We start from the raw sequence: 11,922 nt of genomic DNA, 5'->3' as shown, positions 1-11,922 counted from the left end.
AAATATTGGGTATATATATTTTAGGTTTATATCTTATCTGTAAAACATGCATCTTAAGCCTTTTCTCCCAGTTTAACTGGCTGTATCTGACAAATTTTTATTTGGTTGCTAGCTTAAATTTTTAAATTCTATTTTAGAACCAGATAATGTGCTGATACATTATTGGACTGATACATGTATTATACTGATCAGTAAAGTATACTAAATTTGCATTTTTGAGACTTTGAATTACATTGGCTGCAGATTAGATCCTAAGCCCACCAAACCTTGTGTAGTATAACTAATGTAAGTTCTAAGTGTTTTAACTTTATAGAATATGTTCCTATTCTAGTAAAGGCAAATTTTCCTAGATTTTTGCCCAGATTTTCCCCAGAACCTAGAATTTTGCTTTGCACAAAGTAAGTTCTCAATAAAGATTTGTTAAATGGGGCAAATGTAACAATTCAATGACAGAGGGGTTGCCTAAAAAAGGAATAAAGTTCTTTGCGTTTCCCTATGTAGTGTAGTTGTAAGGAGAGGGTGAAGAGTGCACAGTACTGGTTTTATTATTGATATTAACTTTGCTATGCCTTACTTTTCTCTCTTCCTCTTCAAGTTTTGGTTGAAGGGATTAGCAAGACATAAAATAATGAAAATTGTGACTAAAAGCTCTGTCACCATTGACCCTGTAAGAACATTGGCATTTCTATACCAAACTCTTTTTCTACATCAGAGTTTTTTGTTGCTCCATCAAATCTGCCCATCTGTACAATAAACATAGTAACCAAAGCTAATATTTATCGCACACTTAACCATGTGGCAGGCACTGTGTTGAGTACTTTACATTAATCTTGTCATGTAACCCTCACGACAACCTTATGAAGGAGATATGGTAATTATTCCCACTATACAGATGAGGAATTTGGACTGAGAAATGATTAAGTATTTTACTCCCATCACTTGAAACCGGGATTTCCACCCCAGCAGCCTGGACCCAGAGCCAACACTGTTGATCAGTTCAGGTCCTTTTATTTAAGGACATGACTGTGGCAAGGAGCTATCTTCCTCCTCTTCTATGTTAACAAAGGCAGTGTCATACTTTCAATTGACTAGTAAGAACTTTGGGGGGCAAGCAGGTTTATATCTTACTTTCCTAAATCCTTTTTTGTGTGTGTGCTCAATGTACAAGATTAATTCCTTAGTATGTGTAGCTCTCAATAAAATGTGAGCCAGTATTTGAGGCTGACGTGTTCTACAATACCATTTTAATCCTTATTTTTCATCTTAATAGGATACATTTCAGGTATATTGCAAGATTATCATAAATGGCTTTCTTCTTGACTTTAAAGGGCCAATGCCAAGTAGAGGTTTTCCAAAATTAGGATTTTCTAGGGTCAGCATAATATCAATGGGATTATTTCTTATTATTCCTTTTGGAAATAATAAATTGAAAAGCTCACAATAGTATACTTTCCATTTCTCCCCTCCAGGCCTTTATACAATTGCTGAATATGTTTTCTTATATGCATACTAAACTTATACATATATTATTTAGGTCTACATACATTATAAACCCACAATACAGTGTCTCATTTTAGTTTAAACAAAATTTTGATACATAGAGCTTTACATATGAAACTAAGGAAATGCTCAATAAATATTAATTTTTAGAGCGTGTATTATATGTCTTGCCTCCTTGAATAGTTTAAAAGTAGCATTTTGTATAAAATGCAACAAAATAAAGTGCCCCAAAAAGATACTCAAAAAGAGTTGAGTTCTAACAATATCACAAACTAATAACACGAAATCTGCTCCTTCTACTTTCATCCTCATCCCTGATGATGTCAAGTATGAAACAGGTCATCACATTAGATCTATGAGATTTGAAGGGGAGTCGCACATTAATATACAAAGGGTGTCTGATGAAAATACATTTCCTTTTTTTAAATCTACTGAGACCTAAAAATACACAAAAATACAGTATTTGATTTGACTTGCACATTAAATTTTATGGGCACATAAAGAGTGTCTGTTAGCAACTGATTTCTCTTAAAAGTAAGAATTTGGCATGTTGATCTGGCTTGCATAATTTCTAAGAAAGAGGCTCTACAATGGTATTATTCCTAACAAAAATAACATGAATTCTAAGTATTTTTAAGATAGGGAATATATGGTATTGTTCTTTATGTTCTCCACAGACCCCCCCAGCACAATACTGCATGTGGAGTAGGTGCTTACTATTTGTTAAATACCTAAATCTGCAGGTCTGTGATAGAGGCCTGTTTCTTTTCACTTGCTTTACATACCTCCAGTATGTTTCTTTTTACTTGCTTATTGATTGACTTTATTTACTATATTTGGAACAATTCTTTCAAAACATTCAACTTAAAACATCAGAATCCTTATTATGATTCTACAAGACATCCAAACCTCAAAGATTTCTGTATTTTGTATAGTTGCATATATAGAGCAGGCCACAGTAACGCTCCATCATTCACCTTTCCCTCAGATGAACAAAATGGTTTAGCAAAGTTAAGACTCAGATAGGATTTAACTGTTTAAGTGCTCTTCGTTTATTTGTTTCTTTTTGTCCTAATTCCATAGGTGAACTCATAAATGTGGGCAACTAAATATTCAAATTACAGTGTCAGGTGCATAGTTATACATAGGTGCTCAATAAATATTGCACTTGATAAAAATGTTAAAACGGGTGGCGTAAGATTTACTCTATTGAATGTGACCTAACACGCTGTCTTCCTCCCGAGTTTCTGGTGGATGCTTTTTCCTTATTTACTATAATTCCTTATTCTTTTAAAGCCTTCAATTTAAAACAGCGAATTGCATTTATCATATTCATGACTAAAGCATGGCATCTTTTCATCTTCTTTCTTGCTCTGGTTACTGTGGAAATGAAGATGTTAACATATTTACAGAGCTGCCTCGGACGGTTTCACAAGTTGACCAATGCACAACTCCAGGGGCTGTTATTCATATAGACCGCAATATCAATGAAGCCCTCTGTCATAATTTGGGTTCCCCTGAAAGTAGACCCTCAGACAAGGATTTAAGAGTGAGAGTTTATTTAGAAAGTGGAGAAAACAATAGGGCAGGAAGGTGGGGAAGTGACACCAGGAAAAAGGAAGATAGCTAATAAAGGGTGCACTATGAAGTCAGCTACTCCAGTGGGTGGCTGAAGTTTAATTCCATGGGAAAACTCTGGGAAATGGTTCAACATGCATGCCTCAGAATTGTCCCAACTTTGGGGTGAGGAAGCTGTAGTATTTATATACCAACTGCTGAGACGAGTTATTGGATGACAGCTGTTCGGGTGCGTGTGGGAGTGTTGATTCCTTGGTACCTTGGCCTGCTGGAAGCAAGGGCTGGTGCTTTCTGTCGTTCTGGGATGGGGTGGGGAATGGAGGAAAGGAGTCCCCAAGGGCGGTTTCAGACACTGAGAGTGGAAGTTGGCCAGAACACAACAAAAGGCCTAAGCGCTATGGAGTCTGCTACAATCCCCTAGAGTTGGGTAGATATAGCCCTTACAACAGCATGTGGTGCTTTGTGCACAGATTTAACTTTATTTAGTCTGATATTTTAATTCCATGTCATTAATCTGATTTTTACTTTTTTTTTCTTTTGTGTCTTCTAGGCAAGTTATTATTGTATTTATTTTTTATGGTGGCTGGCGGTGTTCAATGTCTAAGTATTATTTGACAAATGTTGCACTTTACTATGCTATCTGCTTGGACTAAATGTATTAAGAGCTATCATCCTGACTTTTGACATATAATGCACTTTAAAAGTTTCTATTGATTTCTTTTTTTTTCTCTGTAGACATCTTAAATATGTTTTCTGAATTCAACCCTATTTGATTCTCTAGGGTATAGCCATGGTTTTATTACCTTATATTTCTTTAACATTTTTCCTCCCATCCCCAAGTACTTATTATAAATGTAATACATGGTCGGAATAAAAATATCACACTGGCTTGAACAGTATAATCATTACCTTCACTACAATTCGCCATTACTGTCAACCATCAGAGGCAGATAGGCTTAATATTCTGGCTCCAACATTTACTATTTGTGTGACCTTGGACGAGGTATGTTACCTGTCTGTGCCTCAGTTTCCTCAGCTGTAAAACAGGGACAATAAATTTCCATACCTCACAGGCATGTTTAGAGAATTTATGGGTATAATCTAGGCAAAGCTTTTAGGACAGAGGCTAGCACATAGTGTGTGTTTTGCAAATGTTAGCTATTTTTATGTCTCTTTCCCACATATGTAACCACGTATGTCAGCATTTTTTTTCTACACAAATGCAAAGCAATATAAGCAATTCTGACATTTGCTTCTATATAATCTGCTTTGTTCTTTTTTTTTTTTTTCCCGGTACGCGGGCCTCTCACTGTTGTGGCCTCTCCCGTTGCGGAGCACAGGCTCCGGACGCGCAGGCTCAGCGGCCATGGCTCACGGGCCCAGCCGCTCCGCGGCATGTGGGATCTTCCCGGACCAGGGCACGAACCCGCGTCCCCTGCATTGGCAGGCGGACTCAACCACTGCGCCACCAGGGAAGCCCTGTTTTGTTCTTTTTAACAATTGCATAGTATTTGCAAAACAATTGCATTAGTTATCCATTATGAACCATTTCATAGCTTTACAATGTCTGTCCCTATTTATAAGGTAATTACCTAAATAAATTGAAAAATTGGATTTTTGTACTATTGTATTGCTTTTTCATCCTGTCAGATTGTCTGATGTTCAGGATTAGGCATACATTTGGAATTTGTTCACTTTATTATAACAGTCCATATACCTCTGGACTCTGAAGGTTATTGCTTATGAATACTTGTCTTATAAGATATATATAGATAGAATCTATTGTATTCATTAGGATTAGGTTTGTTTACAAGTAATAGAAATCAAAAGAACAGTAGTTAAACAAGATAAAATATTCTTTTTTATGTAAAAGTGTATATATTCTGTGTAAATGGTACCCTTAGAGTTGTGCAAAGCACAACTTGTGAGGTCCAAGAAGACTGTTCCACCTTCAGCCATTACATCTGCATTCCAACAGCAGGAAGAGAAATGAACAAAGAAGAGAGGGCCAAGGAGACACCAACTACATTTATTAATGTGTGTAGTAAAATTCACAGAACATAAAATTTACCATTTTAATCATTTTTAAGTGTATGTTTAGTTTAGTAACATTAAGTACATTCACATGGTTGTGCAATCTTCACCATCCATATCCAGATTACTTTTCAATCTTCCTAAACAGAAACTCTGTACCCATTAAACAATAACTCCTCAGACTCGGGACTTCCCTGGTGGCACAGTGGTTGGGAATCCTCCTGTCAATGCAGGGGACATGGGTTCGATCCCTGGTCCTGGAGCATCCCACATGCCGCAGAGTGACTGAGCCCATGCACCACAGCTGTTGAGCCTGCGCTTCAGAGCCAGCGACTACAACTACCGAAGCCCGCATGCCTAGAGCCCGTGCTCCCAACAAGAGACGCCACTGCAATGAGAAGCCCGCGCACCTCAAGGAAGAGTAGCCCCTGCTCGCCGCAACTAGAGGGAGCCCGCACGCAGCAATGAAGGCCCAACGCAGCCAAAAATAGAAAACAAAACAAAACAAAACAAAATAAAACTCCTCAGTCTCCCCTCTCCCCAGCTCCTGGCAACCACCATTCTACTTTCTGTCTCTATGAATTTGACTGTGCTATGTACCACATATGAGTGGAATCACACAGTATTTGTCTTTTTGTGACTGGCATTTTTCACTTAACGTAGTGTTTTCTAGGTTCATCCATGTTGTAGCTTATGTCAGAATTTCCTTCCTTTCCTTCCTTTTAAGGCTGAGTAAACTATATTTTGTTTATTCATTTATCCAACTTGAGTTGCTTCCACCTTTTGGCTATCGTCAATAATGCTGTTAAGAAACATGGGGGTCCAAATATCTGTTTGGGTCCTTGCTTTTAATTCTTTTGGGTATGTACCCACAAATGCAATTGGTAGACCATATGGTAAGTCTATTTTTAGCTTTTTGAGGAATGGTCATTCTGTTTTCCATAGCAATCTTACCACTTTACATTCCCACCAGCAGCGCACAAGGGTTCTAATTTCTCCACATCCTCACCAACATTGGTATTTTCTGGTGTTTTGATAATAGCCATCCTAATGCTCATGAGGCGGTATCTCATGTGGTTTTTATTTCTCATTTCCCTAAAGATAAGTGAAGTCGAGCATCTTTTCATGTACTTATTGGCCATTTGTATATCTTCCTTGGAAAGATGTCTATTTAACTCCTTTTTCCATTTTTCAACTGGATTGTTTTCTTGTTGTTTACTAGTTGTAAGAGCTCTTGATATATTCTGGGCATTAACCCCTCATCAGATATATGATTTACAAATATTTTCTCCCATTCCATGGATTGCCTTTTCACTCTGTTGATAGTATCATTTGATGCATAAAAGTATTACATTTTGATGTAATCCAATTTATTTGTTTTTTCTTCTGTTGCTTGTGCTTTGGTGCAAGAAATCATTACCAAATCCAATGTCGTGAAGCTTTCCTCCCATGTTTTCTTTTAAGAGCTTTATAACTTTTGCTTTTATGTTTAGGTCTTTGACCCATATTGGATTAATTTTTGTAAATGTGTTAGATAAGGGTCCAATTTCATTCTTTTGCATATGGATGTCTAGTTTTCCCAGCACCATTTGTTTAAAAGACACCAACTACCTTTTGTAGAAAGGGTCTTGTAAACTCCCACATAAGACTTTCATGTACATCCCACTGGCCAGAACTTAGTCAGAGGGTTACATTTAACTGCAAGGAAGGCTGGCAGATGAAGTGGGTAAAAGCTATTTTAATTAAAAATAAAATTAAAAACAATTTTTGTCTTCTCCTTTTGATTATCTTGAAGACGCCATAAAAATAGTGTTGTCCAATGATGTATGTTCAGGTATCTGCATTAATTTTGAGAGCTGGACTGTTGCATTTTATGCGAGTGATATATTCTTGAAGATCTGGTATAATATCCCAATAGGAATGAATGTAAAATAAATGGTGGTGGTGGAGGTGGTGAGGGCTGGAATCCTTTTTCAGAGCCTATGAATCTATTACAGTGATATTGATTTTGCAGCTGAGTCACCAGTATTTTTTTTCCCATTATTTTTGCCCAGATACTAGAGGGTTTTTAAAGGTTAAAGATGTATCTGCTGCATTTAAGTGTCTCAGCATCATTTCCAATATTTTGCAGTAAGCCCTATTCTAAACAAACAATACTGGCTATGGAGGAGCTTTGCCTTCCTCAGAGCGTTTTATCACATTTAACTTCTATTCCAAAGTTACTAATATGCGAGCGAGTTTTCAAGCACAAGTATCAGCACTTGATGGCATTGCTTGGGCTATTAAAAACAATTTTACGGGGTTTCCCTGGTGGCGCAGTGGTTGAGAGTCCGCCTGCCGATGCAGGGGACACGGGTTCGTGCCCCGGTCTGGGAGGATCCCACATACCGCGGAGCGGCTGTGCCTGTGAGCCATGGCCGCTGAGCCTGCGCGTCTGGAGCCAGTTGCTCCGCAACGGGAGAGGCCACAACAGTGAGAGGCCCGCCTACCGCAAAAAAAAACAAACAAAAACAATTTTACGTTAAAATAATGACAAGCGTTAATCTGAAAAATAGTTGCCAAAATTATTCCATTCCAAACCATACAAATGTGGTGTTCATGAAGGATAGGCAGGCATTTCTGTTGAGCAGTTGTGGTGACAAAAACATGAAAAATATTTACTTGTGTACCAACTCTGAAATCACGCAATTTTAAATAATTACACAATTCTTGGTATTTAAAAAAATTTTTTAAATCAACATCTAAAATGAGACTATGTTAATATTTTTGTTGTGCTACTTCCAATTTGCATAAAGTGGTTCCACACTGTATCTAGTATCTTGGTGAGGTGATGAAAGAGAAACAGATATGTGAAGTGTACAATCACTAAGTTTAAAAGTCCTACTTTTTAAGGAAGGCTATTTGCTCTAAAATACTGGGGGTAGAGGTGGGAGTGAGGGAGGATTATAGATGAAACAAAATTGTCTATAGGTTGTAATTATTGAAGTGATGGGTAATGGAAGTTAATTATATTATTTTCTTTAGTGTATGTTTGAAGATTTCTGTGATGAAAAGTTAAAAATAAATAAAGAAGGCTTGTTTGTTAACAGGAACTTATACCTAATTGGACTGGTTTTCTCCGTCTTCATTTTTTATTAGAAAAATAGAAAAAATGATTGAGGGGCAGGTTAGCACACACACCTTGGTCAGACACATCTTTTGAAAGGGACAGGTATTGTTTATAAAATTAACCACCCTGAAAAAAATGAGGAGATTTTCACTGGCTAATTCTAAACTTGAACCCTCAATAGAAACTTTCTGTGGAAGGAGGTAAACCCCACTGATATTGAATGGTGAATGAAAACTCTAACTCTGGCATCATGGACTCAGGTGGAGTCTATTCCTACTAATAGACAGCAACCAAGGAAACGAACTGTATTTAAATCCTGGGATTCACCCTCCTAGCTTTCCCTCTAGACTCAGAGAATTAATTGTTTCTTCTGTTCACAGTTAACTTCCACTTCTGAGCTGTTGATCACATCTATTTCATCTCCTCTGGGATTTTACTACATCAACTATTCCTGTATTCTTGCTCTCATATACTCAGTCTTTCTATCTACTAGCCTCTTCCCCATAGTATGGAAGTGTGTTCAGATTTCCTGTAACTTCCCACGTGCCTCTAGCTAAGATTATTCTAGCCCCCTTTCTCCTATTCCTAAACAGTGCTTCAAAATGATTCTATTTACTCATGTTCTCCAATTTCTCACCTTTATCTTACCATAATTAGACTACAGCCACCATATCCCTGCAACTGCAATAATAAAGACCACTAATTGCCTAATAACAAATCCAATGGCCAGTTTTAAGTCCTTGACTTATTTAATATCTCTAATTGCTTTCTTAAAAATTAAGAGCCAGACACAGTTTTACGTACTTTATAAATATTAGCTCAGTTAAGCCTAGAAAAATCCTATGAGGTAGGTATCATTATTATCTCCATTTTGTAGATAAACACAGGGAGAAAGAGAGATTGACTAATTTGTCCTGGATCACCACCGTCTACTTCTATATTCCTTTAATGTTTTTGTTTGGTTGATTGGTTTCTGAAATGACCAGCTGGGATAGTCAGAATACTCCTCTCCTGCCCTGCCCCCGCCATTTCCTAATCCCGGGAATCTGTGAGTATGTAAGGTTACATGGCAAAGGGGAATTAAGGTTGCAGGTACAATTAAGATGGCTAATCAGCTGATACGGAGAATAGCTTGGATTATCCAGGTGAACCCACTATAATCACAAGCGTTCTTAAAAGTGGAAGAAGGAGGCAGAGGAGAGAGTCAACAAAGGTGTGTGACAATAGAAGCAAGGTCGGAGTGATGTGATATGAAACCCACTGGACCCACTGTTGTTGGCTTTGAAGATGAAGGAAAAGGCCCAGGACTGCAGGTGGCCTCCAGAAGCTGGAAAAGGTAAGGAAGCTGATTCTACCCTAGAGTCTTCAGATGGGAATGCTGCTCTGCAGACACCTTGACTTTAGACCAGGGAGATGTGTGTTGGACTTTTAAACCTACAGAACTGTAAGATAATAAATTTGCGTTGTGTTAAGCTACTAGAGTTGTAATTATTTGTTACAGCAACTTTAGGAAGCTCCTACAATAGCTTATCCTGGCTTTCTTCCTACTTCTCTGACCATTTCTTCCCAGGGTCCTTTCCTGGTTCCCTGTACTCTGATCCCCTAATGGTTTGTGTTCCCCAGAACTCTGTCTTTAGCACCTGTTGTCATCACATACATTTCTCTGGGTAGTATTACCCAGAATTTTCGTGAGAAAATTATCACGGTTTTGAACACTATCTGTACTCTGACTTCCAAATCTCTAATTCTAACAAAATCCTGAACTCAGGACATATATATCCAACAGCCCCCAAGACCTTCTACCTCAATGCCTAACAGGCAGCTCAAACTTATATACACTTCTCCTACAAAGCATCAATTCCTACTATATTTTCTGCCTGAGATCTATATAACTTAAGCCAGAAACTCAGAAGTCATTTTTTTTCTTTCACATCTTTATTGGAGTATAAATGCTTTACAATGTTGTGTTAGTTTCTGCTGTACAACAAAGTGAATCAGCTATATGTATACATATATCCCCATATCCCCTCCCTCTTGTGCCTCCCTCCCACCCTCCCTATCACACCCCTCTAGGTCATCACAAAGCATCGGGTTGATCTCCTTGTGCTATGCAGCAGCTTCCCACTAGAAACAGGTCTTATTCACCTGTAAATTCCTAGAATCTAGCATAAAGCCTAGTATATGTGAGGCATGTATTAACTGTCGAATGCAAGAAAGATTTCTTGAGATTAGAGTCAGAGGGAAGCAGAGAGGTATGGGCCTCTTAGAGAACTCTGTCTCTATTGGAGAACATGATAAAATATTGTTGAAGCAGAAAATGTTGTGAACTTGAGTTCCATAACCCTTTGCGGTCCAGTCACTAACGTAGAAAACTAGTCAGCATTCCTGGTGCCTAGTTCAATGTCTGGTATATAGTATATGGTTAAGAAATGTGTACAAATAAAGGATTGGAAATATAAAGGGATGGGGGAGGAGGAGAGACCATGATGGGGGTGGGGGTAATTGGGAAGAAAGCGTGAAGCTTAGGCACTCTTTGTTGCAAGGAGCCACGTTAAGAGCACAGATGTGGAGGTAGGAATGTAGCAGGTTAGAGAAACAAGGACTTGAGTACTTGGATAGTATAAAAGGTGCACATAGGCAATGAAGGATGTGAGGGAAGACAGGGAGGTGTGTAAATAGACGGGACAATCTTGGCAGGCAAGGAGACTCAAAGTGATGTCTCAACGGTCCAGGTGTGAGGTAATGAAGGCTTAGACCAGGACGTGGTATGAGATCAGAATGGAAAAAAGCTGTGTGAAATGAAGGAAGGATCATCAAGATAAGTTAATGAATAACTGCAGATTGAAAAGAGGGAAAGGAATGAAGACTGATTCTAAGGTTTGAACCTCAGAGAAATGACCAAAATAAGTAAGCCCAGAAAAGGGAGCTGGCTTCCTAATAAAATGGAAGCATTTAGCCTTCCCAATCATTTTATAAGATTATGATAGAGTTAGGAGGCATCATGACCCTTCTAGAAACCAGATTATGATAAACAGATTTTCCTATAAACTCTGTAATAATTTAGTGTAATCTATAAATTAAACATTGCCATAGTTTTCTTTAATCTTTTCTCTAATTACAAAATGAATACATGGTTAATAAAACTTGGAAAACACAAAAAGCAAAGGAAAAAATTATTCATAATTCTGTCATACAACAATAACAACCAAAGTCAAAATTTGGGGTATATTATTTGGATTATTTTTTGATGTATTAGTATGTCTTATACATACTCTTGTTTGGTTTTTTTTTTTTTTTTTGCGGTACGCGGGCCTCCCACAGCTGCAGCCTCTCCCGCTGCGGAGCAGAGGCTCCGGACGCGCAGGCCCAGCGGCCATGGCTCACGGGCCCAGCCGCTCCGCGGCATGTGGGATCCTCCCGGATCGGGGCACAAAGCCGCGTCCCCGGCATCGTCAGGCAGACTCTCAACCACTGCGCCACCAGGGAAGCCTTACTCTGTTTTTTAATTGGAAATTTCAAACGGTACAGAATTACTTTTTTTTAATTTATTTTTTAGTTTTGGCTGCGTTGTGTCTTCGTTGCTGCACGCGGGCTTTCTCTGGTTGCGGCGAGCGGGGGCTACTCTTAGTTGTAGCGTGCGGGCTTCTCATTGTGGTGGCTTCTCTTGTTGCCGAGCACGGGCTCTAGGCACGCAGGCTTCA

The sequence above is a fragment of the Delphinapterus leucas genome, chromosome 11 (genome assembly GCF_059928025.1).
Source record: "Delphinapterus leucas isolate spDelLeu-1000000601 "Yukka" chromosome 11, BTC_Dleu_Yukka2, whole genome shotgun sequence".
Classification (NCBI taxonomy): Eukaryota; Metazoa; Chordata; class Mammalia; order Artiodactyla; family Monodontidae; genus Delphinapterus; species Delphinapterus leucas.
Note: the sequence above shows the minus strand (reverse complement) of the source record.